Consider the following 18483-nt stretch of genomic DNA (forward strand, 5'->3'; position numbering starts at 1 on the left):
GTGGATTGGATTTTTGATTGCCATAATTATTCGGAGGCGAAGAAAGTGAAATTAGTAGTCATCGAATTCATGGATTATGCACTGATTTGGTGGGATTAGAATGTTATTAGTAGAAGGAGGAGTGGAGAGAGGCCGATAGTGTCGTGGGAGGAGATGAAAGTGTTGATGAGAAGACGATTTGTGCCTAACCACTATTACAGAGATTTGTATCTGAAATTACAGGGTTTGAATCAGGGTTCTAGGTCCGTGGATGAGTATTTCAAGGAGATGGAGATTGCCATAATTCGGGCCAATGTGATTGAGGATCGGGAAGCTACTATGGCTAGATTTCTAAATGGGCTGAATAGGGACATTGCGAATGTTGTAGAATTACAACATTGTGTGGAATTGGAGGACATGGTCCATATGGCAACGAAGGTGGAGAGGCAAATAAAGAGAAGGGGCAGTACAAGTTTTCAGACCAATTCGGCTTCATCTTCCTCAACATGGAAGCCGAATTTGAAGAGAGAGGGGGCTGTCCAACCAAAGCCTTATGCAAAGGCCGAACCACCTAAGGCCAAAAAGGATATTCATACGGATGGGAAAGGTAAATCTGAATCTCAACCTACTCGTGGTCGAGATATTAAATGCTTTAAGTGTTTAGGGAAGGGGCACATTGCATCTCAGTGTCCAAACTGAAGAGTCATGCTTACAAGAGACAATGGAGAGGTTGAATCTGAAAGTGATAAATCTGAAAGTGAAGAGATGCCACCTTTGGTGGATTGTAGTGATGAGGAGATTGCATATCCTGTTGAGGGGGAGGTCTTGGTTATAAGGCGTGCGCTAAACATGCAAATCAAAGAAGATGATGTAGATCAGCAACGGGAAAATATATTTCACACTCGATGTCACATCCAAAACAAGGTATGTAGCATGATAATTGATGGAGGTAGTTGTGCTAATGTTGCTAGTGATACTCTTATGAAGAAATTGAATCTGAGTTGTATTAAGCATCCTAGGCCTTATAGATTGCAATGGTTGAATGAATGTGGTGAAGTGAGGGTTACTAAGCAGGTTTTGATTGCGTTTGCTATTGGGAAGTATTTCGATGAGATTTTATGTGATGTAGTCCCAATGCATGCTAGTCACTTACTTTTGGGGCGTCCATGGCAGTTTGATCGGAAAGCGATTCATGATGGGTTTAGAAATAGGTTCACTATTGTAAAGGATGGTAAAACCATGGGGCAAAAGGATGAGATAGTTTGGTTGGATTCGCCAAATCACAGATTCTCGGTCAAAGTAGCTTGGGAACAACTAAGACGTCATCGTCAGATGGTTGAATGGCATGACATTGTGTGGTTCAAGAATGTTGTTCCAAGACATTCATTTCTTCTATGGATGGCTGTCCAACAGAAACTCACAACTCAAGATAAACTTTATCGGTTTGGTATACATGGTCCCAATAGATGCTCACTCTGTCTCCGCAACAATGAGGATCACAACCACTTGTTCTTTGAATGCTCCTATACTAAAGCGATCTGGTGGGATGTTTGTGACAGATGCGACATTCCAAGAATGACAAAAGGCTGGGATGAATGGATTCGATGGGCCACTGTATCTTGGCATGGCAAGAGTTTCGTTAATTTTTCTCGTAAACTGAGTTTTGCAGCTACAGTGTATCATGTATGGCAAGAACGGAATGCAAGGATCTTTGCTGGACTGTCTAGAACTTCGAATTTGGTCTTTAATCAAATCGAATGTATCATTCGTGATAAGCTTGATTTGATGAGGAATGTCGTACCAACAAATGAAAACAAAAGGATCCAACGAGCTTGGAGGGTGAATACCATAGATTCTTAATTTGTTAGTTGGCTGGTTGTATTGGTTTCCCTAACGAATCTAGTGAGGTTTCAGTTTTATGGTCGGTGGCTAGCCTGTAGCCATCTGTTGTTTTATGTTTCTGTTATCATTGTAAATCTGGGGTATGCCCCTTATAATGTTTGTATCTTCTTCTTTTAATACATACGTCAACTTACCAAAAAAAAAAAAAAGGGATGGTAAAACCATCACTCTTGTACCTCTTTCTCCAAAACAAGTGTATGATGATCAAATGAAATTAAAAAAGGAATGTGAGGATGGGAAGAGTGAAAATTCACGTGAGGACAATGGTGAGAGAAAACCATTAAATTCGGCTAAACCTAAATCATTAATTAAACCAGTTGAGAGTGAAGGTAAAAACCGGGGAGTGAAGAAAGTAAGCTTGTGTGATGATAATAGTGTGGAAAAATTAAAGAAACAACCTAATTTTATGCAAAAGGATCTCAAATCAGATCTGCATTTTTCACTAATAAGCCGATGATCTTACTTGTGTATAAGGAGGCTTATTTTAACGCTAACGATCTTGATTCTGTTATTCCTAGTGTGGCTGTTTCTTTGATCAGGATTACCACCATTAAGGGGGATTGAACATCAAATTGACCTTGTGCCCGGAGCTTCAATTCCTAACCGTCCAGCCTATAGAAGCAACCCCGAGGAGACGAAAGAGCTTCAAAGGCAAGTAGATGAGTTGATGATGAAGGGGTACAATCATGAGAGTATGAGTCCTTGTGCTGTGTCAGTGCTACTTGTACCTAAAAAGGACAGAACATGGAGGATGTGTGCGATTGTCGTGCCGTCAATAACATAACGGTAAAGTATCGACATCCTATTCCTAGGCTTGATGACATGCTAGATGAGTTACATGGATCATGTATTTTCTCTAAGATTGACTTAAAAAGTGGGTACCATCTAATTAGGATGAAAGAGGGTGATGAGTGGAAAACTGCATTTAAGACTAAGCATGGTTTGTATGAATGGTTAGTCATGCCGTTTGGACTTACAAATGCGCCTAGCACGTTTATGCGTTTAATGAATCATGTATTGCGTATGTTTATAGGTAAGTTTGTTGTTGTGTATTTTGATGACATTTTGATTTATAGCAAGAACTTAAATGAGCATCTTGATCATTTGCGTAATGTACTTGGTGTGTTGCGTAGTGAGCAATTATATGCTAATCTTAAGAAGTGTACCTTTTGCATGGAAACAATTGTGTTTCTTGGCTATGTTGTAACTGCGCAGGGTATCGAGATGGACGAGGAGAAAGTTAAGGCCATCCGGGATTGGCCTACACCAAAATCGGTAAGTGAGGTAAGGAGTTTTCATGGACTTGCTAGTTTTTATAGAAGGTTTGTGAAGGATTTTAGTACTATTGCTGCACCTTTAACTGAAATTGTGAAAAAGTTTGTTGGATTCAAATGGAATGATGAACAGGATGAGGTTTTTAATTTGTTGAAAGATAAACTTTGTTCGGCGCCTGTTTTAGCTTTGCCAGACTTTACGAGAGCTTTTGAAGTTGCATGTGATGCGTCAGGTATTGGTATAGAAGCTATGTTAATGTAGGATAGGAGGCCCATTGCGTATTTCAGCGAAAAACTTAATGGGGCAGCCTTGAATTACCCTACATATGACATGGAGCTCTATGTCTTGGTAAGAACTTTAGAGACGTGGCAACATTACTTGTGGCCCAAGGAGTTTGTGATACATTCTAATCATGAATCATTGAAGCATTTGAAAGGGCAAGGTAAGTTGAGTATGAGACATGCCAAATGGGTTGAATTTATTGAAACCTTTCCGTATGTGATCAAGTATAAGCAAGGGAAAGAAAACATTGTGGCTGATGCACTTTCGTGCAGGTATGTTCTTTTATCTACTTGGATGCTAGATTTCTAGGATTTGAACACAAAAGAATTGTACAAGGATGATAGTGATTTTACTAATGTTTACAATGCTTGCGAAACTTCGGCTTTTGGAAAGTTTTATAGACTTGATGGATATTTGTTTAAAGAGAGTCATTTGTGTGTTCCATTAAGTTCTATGCGTGAATTGCTTGTATGTGAAGCACATGGAGGCGGGTTGATAGGGTATTTTGGTGTTGTAAAGACTTTGGATGTGTTACATGAGCATTTTTATTAGCCTAAAATGAAAAAAGATGTGCAACGCATATGTGATAAATGCATAACTTGTAGGAAAGCAAAGTCTAGGACTCAACCACATGGCTTGTATACAAAAGAACCATGGGTAGACATTTCGATGGACTTCGTCTTAGGTTTACCTAGGTCAAAAGGGGTAGGGATTCCATCTTTGTAGTTGTTGATAGGTTTTCAAAGATGGCACACTTCATTCCATGTCATAAAATTGATGATGCAACTAACATTGCTGATTTGTTCTTTAGGGAGATAGCATGGCTTTACGGGGTCCCTAAGAGCATTGTTTCTGATAGAGATGTTAAGTTCCTTAGCTATTTTTGGAAAGTGTTGTGGGGCAAATTGGGAACTAAACTGTTGTTTACAACTACTTGTCACCCCCAAACAGATGGACAAACCGAAGTAGTTAATAGGACCTTAACACAACTTCTACGTGCTGTCATTCAAAAGAACTTAAATAATTGGGAAGATTGTTTGCCATTTATAGAGTTTGCATATAATCGTAGTGTGCACTCTACTACTGAATTTTCACCATTTGAAATTGTGTATGGATTTAACCCTTTAACTCCAATGGATTTGATTCCTTTGCCAATTGATGAAAGGGTTAGTTTGGATGGTAATCGTAAAGCACAGGTGGTGAAAACACTTCATGAGAGTGTGCGGCAACAAATTGAAAAGAGAAATCGTGTGTATGCGATCAAAGCCAATAAGGGGCGCAAACATGTTGTCTTTCAGCCCGGCGATTGGGTTTGGGTGCATATGCACAAGGAGAGATTTCCGGCCTACAGGAAATCAAAGCTACAACCATGAGGAGATGGGCCATTTCAGATCCTTGTGAGGATCAATGACAATGCTTATAAAGTTGATTTGCCAGGTGAGTATGGAGTCAGTGCTACCTTTAATGTTTCTGATCTTACTCTGTTTGATGTAGGTGATGATTCGAGGTCGAATCCTTTTGAAGAGAGAGGGGATGATGTGGATCAGCCCTACACCAAGTGTAATCATGCCAACGACCCATTGGAAGTGCCAATTGGGCCAATCACAAGAACTAGGGCAAAGAAGCTTAAAGAAGTATTGAATGGGCTTGTTCAGAACATATGGAGCAAAATGGACCTAGAGGGGCTTGAGACATTTAAGGAGCATGAAGGACAGCCTTTAATTCATCTAGTTCAGGTCCAAGAAGAGCCCAATTCATGTGGAACAAGGGGTTGATGTGTCTGGCCCAATACCAGCCTTGTTAGGCTTGTTATTTTTCCTAATGATACAAGGATAAAAAGTCAGCAATTTATTCTCCTAATTAAGTAAGGAAGTTGGCCATATCTTATTCCTAAAGAGGGGAGGACTATTTAATGCTTTTCCTAACTTAGAAAGGAAAGTAATTAAATCAGTAACAAAGGAGGAAATTTGTTTTCTTATTTGTCCAAGTTAAACAAGGAAATCCAAGCTAATCAAGGACATCAAGGGGGGCAGCAACACAAATTTTCCAAATCAGATTTTTCCTAGTTTATTTAAGACTTCTTAAGGGTGACAAATCTGATTCTAGCATATTTAGCATGATAATTTTCGGATTTTATTATTTTCTTCTTAGTTTTTGGGTTATTATTACTTATTTGGGTCATTTGTAAGTGGGCTTCATATAAGTCCACCTAAGGGGGGGTCCATTAAGGTTTCTTTAAGTCTAGAGTCAGTATAAATAAAGGCATAACCAAACATGTAAGGTTATGTAATTTTCAGATCAATAAACTTCTTTGCTGCACTTATTGTGTGTTAGTGGGATAATCTCCCTTCCTTGGTTCTCTAAAGAATTGAAAACGACTTATCGAAGAACAACTATCTACGTGGTGTCATCCTTACACTTCTCGTTCGCGAATCAATATTCATTGGGTGGGGGTCTCCGTTTCCAATAGTACTGGTGCCTAGGTACAAGTTATCTTTGTGTCACACTCCTATCAAACCTGATTTACTTGGCTTTCCAGGAATTGGTGTCTTTGCGTGTGGGTTGCGTGATCATGTGATCACGAGGTTTGTATCATAACCGAAATTAAACAATGACAGTGGGGTCGAAAGGCCAAAGTGGGCTGATTATAAGGATTTTGAGGTGGACGTTGATGATATTGTTGATGGTGATTTTAAGGATGAGAAAATCCTCACATCGCTCGTTGACATTATGTTAATAAAAATGGGATTCCCTAGATCAGTCATTGATTTTACATCATGTCAATTCTCTATCAATGTCAATGGTGAGCTTGCAGGTAACTTTCAAGGGGGGAGAGGGCTGAGACAAGGTGATCCTCTATCTCCATATTTGTTTGTCCGATGTATGTAAATCCTTTCGGGGCTATTCTGCAAGATGAGTGCCATCCAAAACTTCAAGTTCCACTGGAGATGCAAGAAGGACAACATTTCTCATCTTTGTTTTGCTGACGACGTGATGATTTTTAGCAAAGGGGATGTAAACTCAATTCGTATGATCAGAACTGTGCTCACAGAGTTTCAAGATCTATCAAGTTTGTATCCAAATCCAAACAAAAGTGACATCTTCTTGAGTGGTGCGTTAAATGCTGAGAGGGAATAAATTATCCGTATTCTTGGGTTTAGAGAGGGGGAGCTCCCTATGAAATATTTGGGAGTGCCTCTTATCTCGTCCAGACTAAAGGCTGTTTATTGTAAGGGCCTCATGGATCGAATCACCTCTAAAGTTCGACATTGGACTTGTAGAACACTCTCGTATGCAGGACGGGTACAACTGATTAATTCAGTTTTATTTTCCATCCAGGTCTATTGGGAATCTCTCTTCCTATCAGGGGCAAGTAATAAAAAATGTGGAGCAAATTATGAGATCCTTTCTTTGGTCAGGTTCATATATGAGAACTACTGGGGCTAAAGTGGCTTGGGATCAGGTATGTCTTCCAAAAAAAGGAAGGGGGGCTAGGAATAAAAAGCATAACAGAATGGAACAAGATTGCTTTGTTGAAACACATTTGGAACCTGTGCAATGACTCAGATGGCTCAATCTGGTCTACTTGGATCAGATCCAATCTATTACGAGGTAGGAATTTATGGACAATCAAGACGCTAGAGAATTGCTCTTGGGCTTGGGGAAAGATTCTCAAGCTCAGATCCTTAGCATGGCCAAGGATAAAGAACATCAGAGGAGATGATGGCATGACAACCTCTCTATGGTTTGACAATTGGCATCCTCACAGCCCGCTAGCGGATTCTTACGGTGAAATATTCATCTATGATTCAGGTATGGAAAAGAACGCAAAGGTGAATGTGCTGATTCATAACTTAGAATGGAAAATTCCTACCACTCAAGCTATTGGCTGGCACCCCCATTGTAGAAGCTATTCCTTCCAATTCTAATCCTAAGATGGGGCAAAAGGATGAGATTGTTTGGTTGGATTCGCCAAATCACAGATTCTCAGTCAAAGTAGCTTGGGAGCAACTAAGAATTCATCATCAGATGGTTGAATGGCATGACATTGTGTGGTTCAAGAATATCGTTCCAAGACATTCGTTTCTTCTATGGGTGGCTGTCCAACAGAAACTCACAACTCAAGATAGACTTCATCGGTTTGGTATACATGGTCCCAATAGATGCTCACTCTTCGCAACAATAAAGATCACAACCACTTGTTCTTTGAATGCTCCTATACTAAAGCGATCTAGTGGGATGTTTGTGACAAATGCGTCATTCCAAGAATGACAAAAGGTTGGGATGAATGGATTCGATGGGCCACTGTCACTTGGCATGACAAAAGTTTCGTCAATTTTTCTTATAAACTGAGTTTCGCAGCTACAGTGTATCATATCTGGCAAGAACGGAATGCAAGGATCTTTGCAGGAATGTCTAGAAATTCGAATTTGGTCTTTGATCAAATCGAATGTATCATTCGCGATAAGCTTGATTTGATAAGGAACGTTCTACCAACAGATGAAAACAAAAGGATCCAAAGAGCTTGGAGGGTCAATAACATAAATTCTTAATTTGAAATTTAGCTAGTTGTATTGGTTTCCCTAACGAATCTAGTTAGGTCTTTGTTTTCTGTTTGGTGGCTAGCCTGTAGCCATCTGTTGTTTTATGTTTCTATTCTCATTATAAATCTGGGGTCTACCCCTTATAATCTTTGTATCTTCTTCTTTTAATACATACGTCAACTTACCAAAAAAAAAAGATGAGACCATAGGCCATCGAGAAGGTTTTCGGCAGCCTAGAAACCGAAGGGATTTCATGTATTTTGATGAGGTGTTATGACAAAAGAAAAGGAGGATTCAAAAGGAGATGTGGTATCAAATGGAGAGAAATAAAGAGATGAGTGTTCTAAAAAAAGAATCCAAGAGTCTATCCCGTATTCTAAGGGAGATGAAGCAAGAAATTGATGTGTTAACAGCAACAGTCAATGCCCAGCAAGCTTCAGAAAGAGAGGAGAAAATACGCTGCAATGATGATATACGAAATAGAACGACTGGTGCTTTCATCCAAAGTTGTTGGCGATGATTGTTGGCAAGAAAAGAACTTCAAAGGCTTCAAAAAGAGACTAAGGAATTATCCATTCAACTTGTTGGTCATTCGAGGACGAATCATCTTGAAGAGAGAGGGAATGATAAGATCCAGGAAAGGTTAAATTCAGATTTTAACGTAAAATGTGAAACTATCTAGTTTTACAGCAACAATCATAATTCTCAATCTGATCGTTGGATCAAGCTGACATTTTACATGGCATCTCCTGACATGTTTATCTACCTTGTTCTAAAATTTCATGTCAACCGGAGTTCAGGAAGGCATCGAAACAAGGGTCAACAGAGGCTGTACGAATTTTGTTATTTACTTCCTTTTGACTTGTGGACTTCCTATTTGGCTAGAATTCTTTTCCTAAAAGGATGTGGCATCTTATTTTGGGAATCTCCTAATTCTACAAAGATCTTTAATGAGCTCCAACATAGTTTCCAAGTGTGGCAAGGATTCATAAATGTTTCAGAATCTTTTTCTTACAAGGATTCCTTATTCATCCTAACTACAAAAAAAAAGGAAAGAAGATTTCAGAATTAATTCTACCTTCAGATTTGATTCTCCTAGCTTATATGGGACTTCTAAAGGGCAACAAATCTGATCCTATTATATTTAGGATATTAAATTCGGATTTATTATTGTTATTATTATTTTCTTCTTAGTTTACGGTTTATTTATATTATTTTGGTTTAATTGTAAGTGGGCATCATATAAGTCCACATAAAGGGTCCATTAGGGTTTATATTAGTTTGGAGTCACTATGATATGATCCAGGAATGGTTAAATTCGGATTCTGACGTAAAATGTGCAACTATCCAGTTTTACGGCAACAGTCATAATTCTCAATCCGACAGTTGGAGTGATAATTACTTCTGAATTTTTTTAGTTTTAACGTGTGAGAGTGATTCTTGCATTCTTCAGTTCTTGAACGAACTGAATCTGACTTATCAAAGATTAACTGGCTTCGTGGCGTCATTCTACTCAATCCAATAGTGTTGGTGTCTTGGGGCAAGTTTCTATTGTGTCACACTCCTATCATACCTATTTCGACTTTCTGGGATCAGATCTCAATCTTGATTGTGGGTTGCGTGACCATGTGATCATGAGGTACGCATCACACTATAAATAAGGGCATAACCAGACATGTTAGGTTACGCAATTTTCAGATCAATAAATTTCTTTTTTGCACTTATTTTGTGTTGGTGGGATAATCTCCCTTCCTTGGTTCTCTAAAGAACTGAAAACGACTTATCGAAGAATAGTTCTGTCTTCATGATGTCATCCTTATACTTCTCGTTTGCGAATCAATATTCATTGGGTGAGGGTCTCTGTTTCCAATAGTGATGGTGCCTAGGTACAAGTTATCTTTGTGTCACACTCCTATCAAACCTGATTTACTTGGCTTTCCGGAAATTGGTGTCTTTACGTGTGGGTTGCGTGACCATGTGATCACGAGGTTCGCATCATTTGGTATCAGAGCATGGTTTAGGCCACCATTAGTGAGGTTTCAGATCCTGGTACATCTTGGTACTACCAGGATACATGGCAAACATGGATTCATGTGCTTCTCGTAAAACCATCTGTTTAACCATTTCATTATTGGGTACATGCCTGGTTATGCCTTTATTTATACTAACTCTAAACTTAAATAAACCCTAATGGACCCTCCTTATGTAGACTTATATTAAGCCCACTTACAATTGACCCAAATAAGTAATAATAACCCAAAGACTAAGAAGAAAATAATAAAAATAATAAAAATCCAAAAATTATCATCCTAAATATGCTAGAATCAGATTTGTCATCATTAAGAAGTCCCAAATAGAGTAGGAAATCTGATCTGAAGGTAGAATTTATTCTGAAGTCTTCTTTCCTTTTTGTAGCTAGGATGGATAAGGAATCCTTGTAAGAAAAGGATTCTGAAATAATTATGAATCCTTGCCACACTTGGAAACTATGTTGCAGCCTATTAAAGATCTTTGTAGAATTAGTAGATTTCCAAAATAAGCTGCCACATCTTTTTAGGAAAAGAATCCTAGCCAAATAGGAAGTCCACAAGTCAAAAGGAAGTAAATAACAAAATTCATATAGCCTTTGTTGACTTGTATTGAGATGCCTTCCCAAACTCCGATTGACCTGAACGTTTAGCCCAAGGTAGGACAACATGTCAAGAGACTTCACGTAAATTTCAGCCCGATCCAACAGTCGGATTGAGAATCATGACTGTTGCCGTAAAATTGGATAGTTGCACATTTTACATCACAATCCGAATTTGACCTTGCCTAGATTGTATTAGGTTATGTGTGATGTAGTTCCAATGCATACTAGTCACTTACTTTTAGGGGGTCGATGGCAGTTTGATCGGAAGGCAATTCATGATGGGTTTAGAAATACGTTCACTATTGTAAAGGATGGTAAAACCATCACTCTTGTACCTCTTTCTCCCAAACAAGTGTATGATGATCAAATGAAATTAAAAAGGGAGTGTGAGGATGGGAAGAGTGAAAATTCACGTGAGGACAATGGTGAGAGAAAACCATCAGATTCGGCTAAACTTAAATCATTAATTAAACCATCTTGATTATGTTATTCCTAGTGTGGTTGTTTCTTTGTTGCAGGAGTTTGATAATGTATTCCTTAGAGACTTTCCTAGTGGCTTATCACCATTAAGGGGAATTGAACATCAGATTGACCTTGTACCCGGAGCTTCAATTCCTAATCGTCTAGCCTATAGAAGCAACCCCGAGGAGACGAAGGAGCTTCAAAGGCAAGTAGATGAGTTGATCATGAACGGGTACATTCATGAGAGTAGGAGCCCTTGTGTCGTGCTAGTGTTACTTGTGCCTAAAAAGGATGGAACATGGAGGATGTGTGTCGTCAACAACATAACAGTAAAGTATCGACATCCTATTCCTAGGCTTGATGACATGCAAGATGAGTTGCATGGATCATGCGTTTTCTCTAAAATTAACTTAAAGAGTGGGGTACCATCAAATTAGGATGAAAGAGGGTGATGAGTGGGAAACTACATTTAAGACTAAGCATGGTTTATATGAATGGTTAGTCATGCCTTTTGGACTTACAAATGCGCCTAGTACGTTTATGTGTTTAATGAATGATGTATTGCGTGCGTTTATAGGTAAGTTTGTTGTTGTGTATTTTGATGACATTTTGATCTATAACAAGAACTTAAATGAGCATCTTGGTCATTTATGTAATTTACTTAGTGTATTGCAAAGTGAGCAATTGTTTGCTAATCTTAAGAAGTATACCTTTTGCATGGAGAAAATTGTGTTTCTTGGCTATGTCGTAACTGCATAGGGTATCGAGATGGATGAGGAGAAAGTTAAGGTCATCCAGGATTGGCCTACAACAAAATCGATAAGTGAGGTAAGGAGTTTTTATGGATTTGCTAATTTTTAGAGAAGGTTTGTGAAGGATTTTAGTACTCTTGCTACATCTTTAACTGAAATTGTGAGAAAGTCTGTTGGATTTAAATGGAATGATGAATAGGATAAGGCTTTTAACTTAATGAAAGATAAACTTTGTTCAACGTCTTTTTTAACTTTGCAAGACTTTACGAGAGCTTTTGAAGTTGAATGTGATGCTTCAGGTATATGTATAAGAGGTTGAATGTAGGATAGGAGACCCATTGTGTATTTTAGTGAAAAACTTAATAGGGCAGCCTTGAATTATCTTATATATGACAAGGAGCTCTATGCCTTAGTAAGAACTTTACAGACGTGGCAGCATTACCTGTGGCCCAAGGAGTTTGTGATACATTCAGATCATGAATCATTGAAGCACTTGAAAGGGCAAGGTAAGTTGAGTAGGAGACATGCTAAATGGGTTGAATTTATTGAAAGCTTTCCATATGTGATCAAGTATAAGCAAGGAAAAGAAAACATTGTGGCTGATGCACTTTCACGTACGTATGTTTCCTTTATCTACTTTGGATGCTAGATTTCTAGGATTTGAACACATAAAAGAATTGTACAAGGATGATAGTGATTGTTCTAATGTTTACAATGCTTGCAAAAGTTCGGCTTTTAGGAAGTTCTATAGACTTTATGGATATTTGTTTAAAGAGAGTCGTTTGTGTGTTCCATTAAGTTATGTGCGTGAACTGCTTGTACGTGAAGCACATGGGGGTGGGTTGATGGGGTATTTTGTTGTTGTTAAGACTTAAGATATTGTGCATGAATATTTTTATTGGCCTAAAATGAAAAAAGATGTGCAACGTATGTGTGATAAATGCATAACTTGTAGGAAAGCAAAGTCTAGGACTCAACCACATTGCTTGTATATCCCTTTACCTGTACCTAAGGAACCATGGGTAGACATTTTGATGGATTTCGTCTTAGGTTGAATAGGAGACATGTCAAATGGGTTGAAATTATTGGAACTTTTTCGTATGTGATCAAGCATAAGAAAGGGAAAGAAAACATTATGGCCAATGCACTTTCACGCAGGTATGTTCTTTTATCTACTTTAGATGCTAGATTTCTAGGATTTGAACACAAAAAGAATTATTGATACGAACCTCGTGATCACGCAACCCACAATCAAGATTGAGATCTGATCCTAAAAAGTCGAAATAGGTCTGACAGGAGTGTGACACAATAGAAACCTGCCCTAAGGCACCAACAATATTGGAATGAGTATAATGACACCACGAAGCCAGTTAATCTTTGATAAGTCAGATTCAGTTCGTTCAAGAACTGAAGAATGCAAGAATCACTCTCACACGTTAAAACTGAAAAATTTAGAAGCAATATTTATCAATGGCTGCTGAAATTTTGGTTACGTGAGTTTAAATAGTTCTTGAAAAATTAACCCTAATGGACCCTTATGTAGACTTATATGACGTCCACTCAAAACTCGCCCAAAACCCTAAACTAAAAAGCCCATAACTTGATCCCAACAAGCCTTGGATCCTACCTGAAAACAAAGTATTAATTAAGCCCAAACAAGCTTTGGTTGTTGCTCCCAAAATAAAATAAAGCCCCTAATATTAAATCCATGTCCTGCCATGAGAAGAAGAGAAGGAAGTAAAATATTACAGAATTGATTCAAGGCTTATATATAGCCTTTCATGCAGCCCATTAATCCTAGAAACAAAAGCAAAAGGTAGCCACTCATATTGTTTCCCAGCGCATTAATCGTAGTCATGCAATCCACACATAAAGACATCAATTCTCGAAAAGCCAAGAAAATTAGGTTTGTTAGGAGTGTGACACAAAGATAACATGTACTTAGGCACCAGTATTATTGGAAACGGAAACCCCCATCCAACAAATATTTATTCGCGAATGAGAAGTATAAGGATGACGCCACGAAGTCAGATGTTCTTTGATAAGTCATTTTTCAGTTTTTTAGAGAACCAAGGAAGGGAGATTATCTCACCAACAAACACACAAAGTGTGGCAAACAAGAAGATTTATTAATCTGAATTGCGTAATGATTAGTACTTAAAAGTGCATTTTTATCAAGGTTTTATATCATCATTTTGCACTTGAAGTATCAATAACTCCTTAACGAAAGCATGTTTTATAATAACATATCTAATAATATAAGATACTTTTAATTTATGGTAAATGTTCATCTTAAATGTAGGCCTATCACATAAATGAAAGAATTGATTGATGAGTTAAAGTACTGAAATTGAAAGGACAAAGAGATGGCCAAACTTAGAAAAGAGACGTTGGTGCAGTCCAAACTGGAACATTGTTCGGTAATCGGGTCATATCTGGAGCTGTAGATCTCGGATTTAGGTCTACTTTATATGGATGGAAAGGTAAGACATAGGCCTACAACTTTCATGAGGAGCCCAAGATTTAACAAGGCCGTTTTCAAGTCCAACTTGTAGCAACAACGAAGAAGTCCGAATCTGTCCTACAGCCCAGACACTATTCAGTTTTCAGCCCATATCTCGAGTTCTAGAAGTCCAAATGATCTCAAAGTTTTACCCTGGAAAGATGAGACAATTTCCTAGAACTTTCATGATTGAAGTCTGTTCAAATTATGACGTTATCAATGACGTTTTTGGCAGACAAGAAGATAAGAATTGTCACCAAGTCAAGATGTGGCCACCCATTCATCAATTAGTCAACAAATCAATAGTTCCAAACTTTGGCCTATAAAAGGAGGCATTTGCCATGTATTTAGGCATCTTGGTGTTCAGATCAAGATCATGCTCTTGCTCTCTCTTTATATTTTGTAATGCTTAAGTTTTGCTTATATTAATTTCTTGCTTATGCTTTTCATTTCCTTTCCTTGTTTATTTATGTTTCTTTCTTTCATTATGTGTTGCTAAGTTAATTATGTCAAGGTAAAAAGGGTACACTAATGGTGTAAGAATAAGTATAATATAAACTTAACATGGACCTTAATGTTGGATACTAACATGCTTTATATTTGTTATCTTGTTCACTTTTAATACTTTGCTTGTTAAATGGTTAATCTAGATTTATGTTGTATAACACTTGGTACAACAAATACTTGGCACTTTCATAGCCCATACTGTATGGTATAACCGACACCTGAGCTATGAAAGGAACTTGATTTGTTGTTAACATAAGTTATAATCATGAATGCCTGACAACATTTACAAGTATTAGCATTATTCGAATAAGATAACTAATGTAATCATGTTAACAATTTATAATCTGATTGGAACCTCCTTTGTGTGTGGTTTCCAATTGAATAAAAAGAGTTTATACTATACTTGTTTGAAATACTATTAGTGGATCCTCTAACATTGACATTTGTTGCTATCATTGTTTAATCCTTACGTTAATCTTTCATCTCAAAGTTCTCATCAACTTCTTTTTCTTCTTCTTCTTCATTATTATTATTATTACTATTACTATTACTATTATTATTATTACTACTGTTATTATTATTATTATTGTTGTTGTTGTTGTTGTTGTTGTTGTTGTTACTGTTGTTGTTTATAATTTATACAATTAACCTCTCTGTGGTTCGACCCCGGTCTTGTCGGGTTATTTATTACTTCGACACTCCTGCACTTGGGAAAAGACATCAATCTTTTGGTCGTGTCACGTAACTTACATGTCTAGTTATGTCTTTATTTATACTCACTCTAGACTTAAAGAAACCCTAATAGACCCCCCTTAAGTGGACTTATATGAGGCCCACTTACAATTGACCCAAATAAGTAACAATAATCCAAAGACTAAGAAGAAAACAATAAAAATAATAAAAATTCAAAAATTACTATCATAAATATGCTAGAATCAGATTTATCTCTCTTGAGAAGTTCCAAATAGACTAGGAAATCTGATCTGAAGGTAGAATTAATTTTGAAGTCTTCTTTCCTTGTTGTAGGTAGGATGAATAAGGAATCTTTGTAAGAAAAGGATTCTGAAATATTTATGAATCCTTGCCACACTTGGAAACTATATTGCAGTCCATTAAACATCCTTGTAGAACTAGGAGATTCCCAAAACAAGCTATCACATCATTGTAGGAAAAGAATCCTACCAAATAGAAAGTTCACAAGTTAAAAGGAAGTAAATAACAAAATTCATACATCCTTTATTGATCCATATTGTGATACCTTCTCAAACTCCGATTGACTTGAAATATTAACCCAAGGTAGGACAACATGTCAGGAGACTCCATGTACAATTTCAGCCCAATCCAACGATCGGATTGGGAATTATAATTGTTTCCATGAAACTGGACAATTATGTATTTTACGTAAGAATCCAAATCTGATTGTTTTTTTATTGTTCGGATTGTATCATTCTTATTGCCCAGATCGTATCATATTCTTTTGTTTCCTTTGTTGTCCTCACCTCATAGCCCAAATAACGTTATATTGGGCCCCTCTTGTACATGGATAAGATGTACTATGGCCTCCTCTTGATACTCTAATGGACCTTTCAATTCTGACTTGGTGAAAACCTTCAAAACCAATGCATTCAATGCCTTTTCCTTGGACCGAGTCATTGGACATTTTGAAACATGTAATGGGTCCTTGCTGGTGTTTCTAGGCTGGTCCACATCATTCCCTCTCTCCTCAAAGAGATTCGACCTCGAATCAAAACCTGTGTCAAACAAACTAAGATCAACAACATTAAAGGTAGCACCAACACCATACTCACCTGGAAGATCAATTTTGTATGCGTTGTCATTAATTTTCTCTAAAACCTGAAATGGACCATCACCACGAGGCTGTAATTTTGATTTCCTTTGGTTAGGAAATTGTTTCTTACGTATGTGTATCCAAATCCAATCACCGGGTTGGAAAAACAACCTATTCACTCTCCTTATTTGCTTTAGAAGCGTACAGTCTGTTCTTTTTTTCTATTTGCAGTCAAACGCCCTCATGGACTTGTCTCACCATCTTTGTCTTCTTTTCACCTTCTAAACTTACCCTTTCTTCAAAAGGTAAAGGAATTAAGTCCGCAGGAATTAGTAGATTAAACCTATAAACAATTTCAAAAGAAGAAAAGTCAGTGGTCAAATGCACAGATAGTATAAGCATACTCAACAAAAGGCAAACATTCTTTCTAACTTTTCATATTCTTTTGAATAACAACACGTAAAAGTTGGGATAAAGTTCCCAACTTTCCCTACAAAGTCTTCCAAAAGTAGCTAAGGAACTTAACATCACGATCTGACACTACTCTTGTCTTACCTCCACTCGGCCAGATTTGGGTGTTTTTTAGTAGTGGTCAAATGGTCTGATTTGTTTGGAGTGTTGATCGAATATTTGTTTGTGTTTGGATGGGTGGCCGAATGGATTGTAGTGGTGTTCTAGGTTCTGGCCGAATCTGATGGTCTTCTCTCCCCTTGTTCCTCACCTTTATTTTCTCTCTGCATCGCCTTATGCTCACTTTTAAGCTTTATTTGATCACCACACACCTGTTTGGGTGTAAAAGGTATAAAAGTGATGGTGTTATCATCTTTTACAATGGTATACCTATTTTTAACCTCATCATGAATTGTCTTCCTATCATATTGCCATGGTCTCCCCAACAAGACTTCATCAACATATTTCCCAATCGAAAATGGAACCACAACCTGTTTAGTTACTTTCACTTCACCACTATCATTCAGCAATTGTAATCCATATGGTTTAGGATGCTTAACACTACACAAATTCAGTTTACTAACAAGGGACTACAAACATTAACACAGCTTCTACTATCTATAATTAAACTACACGCCTTGCTTTGTACATAACAACGCGTATGGAAGATGTTCTCCCTTTGTTGGTTAGTTTCATCTTCCTTGACCTGAACTTGAAGTGTTCGTCGTATAACCAAGGACTCTGTAACCAGTAATGCTAACTCACCCCCATCACTATCCTCCAATGGTGGCATGCCTTCACAATCCGATGTGTCACTTTTAGATTCAATATCACCATTATCTCTAATCATCATGATTCTCTTGTTTGGACACTTTGAAGCATAATGTCCATGTCCATTACACTTGAAACATTTAACATCACGAGTATGTTTAGGTTGAGTTTCAAATTTACCTTTGGCACCAGTAGGGACATCAACTTAGATGACCTTTGGTGGTTCAATTTTGGAAGGAACATGATATGGTTCAGCCTTGTGATACGACCCAAGTAAGGTCAGATTCGGATTTTGGTGTAAAAAGCGCAACAGTCCAGGTTTACGGCAACACTTATAATTCTCAATCCGACCGTTGGATCGAGCTAAAATGTTATGTGGACTCTCCAGACATGTTGTCCTACTATGGGTTAAGATTTCAAGTCAATCGGAGTTTGGGAAGGCACCACAATACTGGTCAACAGAGGTTGTACGAATTTTGTTATTTACTTCCATTTGACTTGTGAACTTCCTATTTGGTTAGGATTCTTTTACTACAAGGATGTGGCAACTGGTTATGGGAATTTCCTAGTTCCACAAGGATCTTTAATGAGCTGCACTATAATTTCCAAGTGTTGCAGGGATTCATTAATGTTTC

This window comes from Populus trichocarpa, chromosome 4 (genome assembly GCF_000002775.5).
Source record: "Populus trichocarpa isolate Nisqually-1 chromosome 4, P.trichocarpa_v4.1, whole genome shotgun sequence".
NCBI classification, from domain to species: Eukaryota; Viridiplantae; Streptophyta; class Magnoliopsida; order Malpighiales; family Salicaceae; genus Populus; species Populus trichocarpa.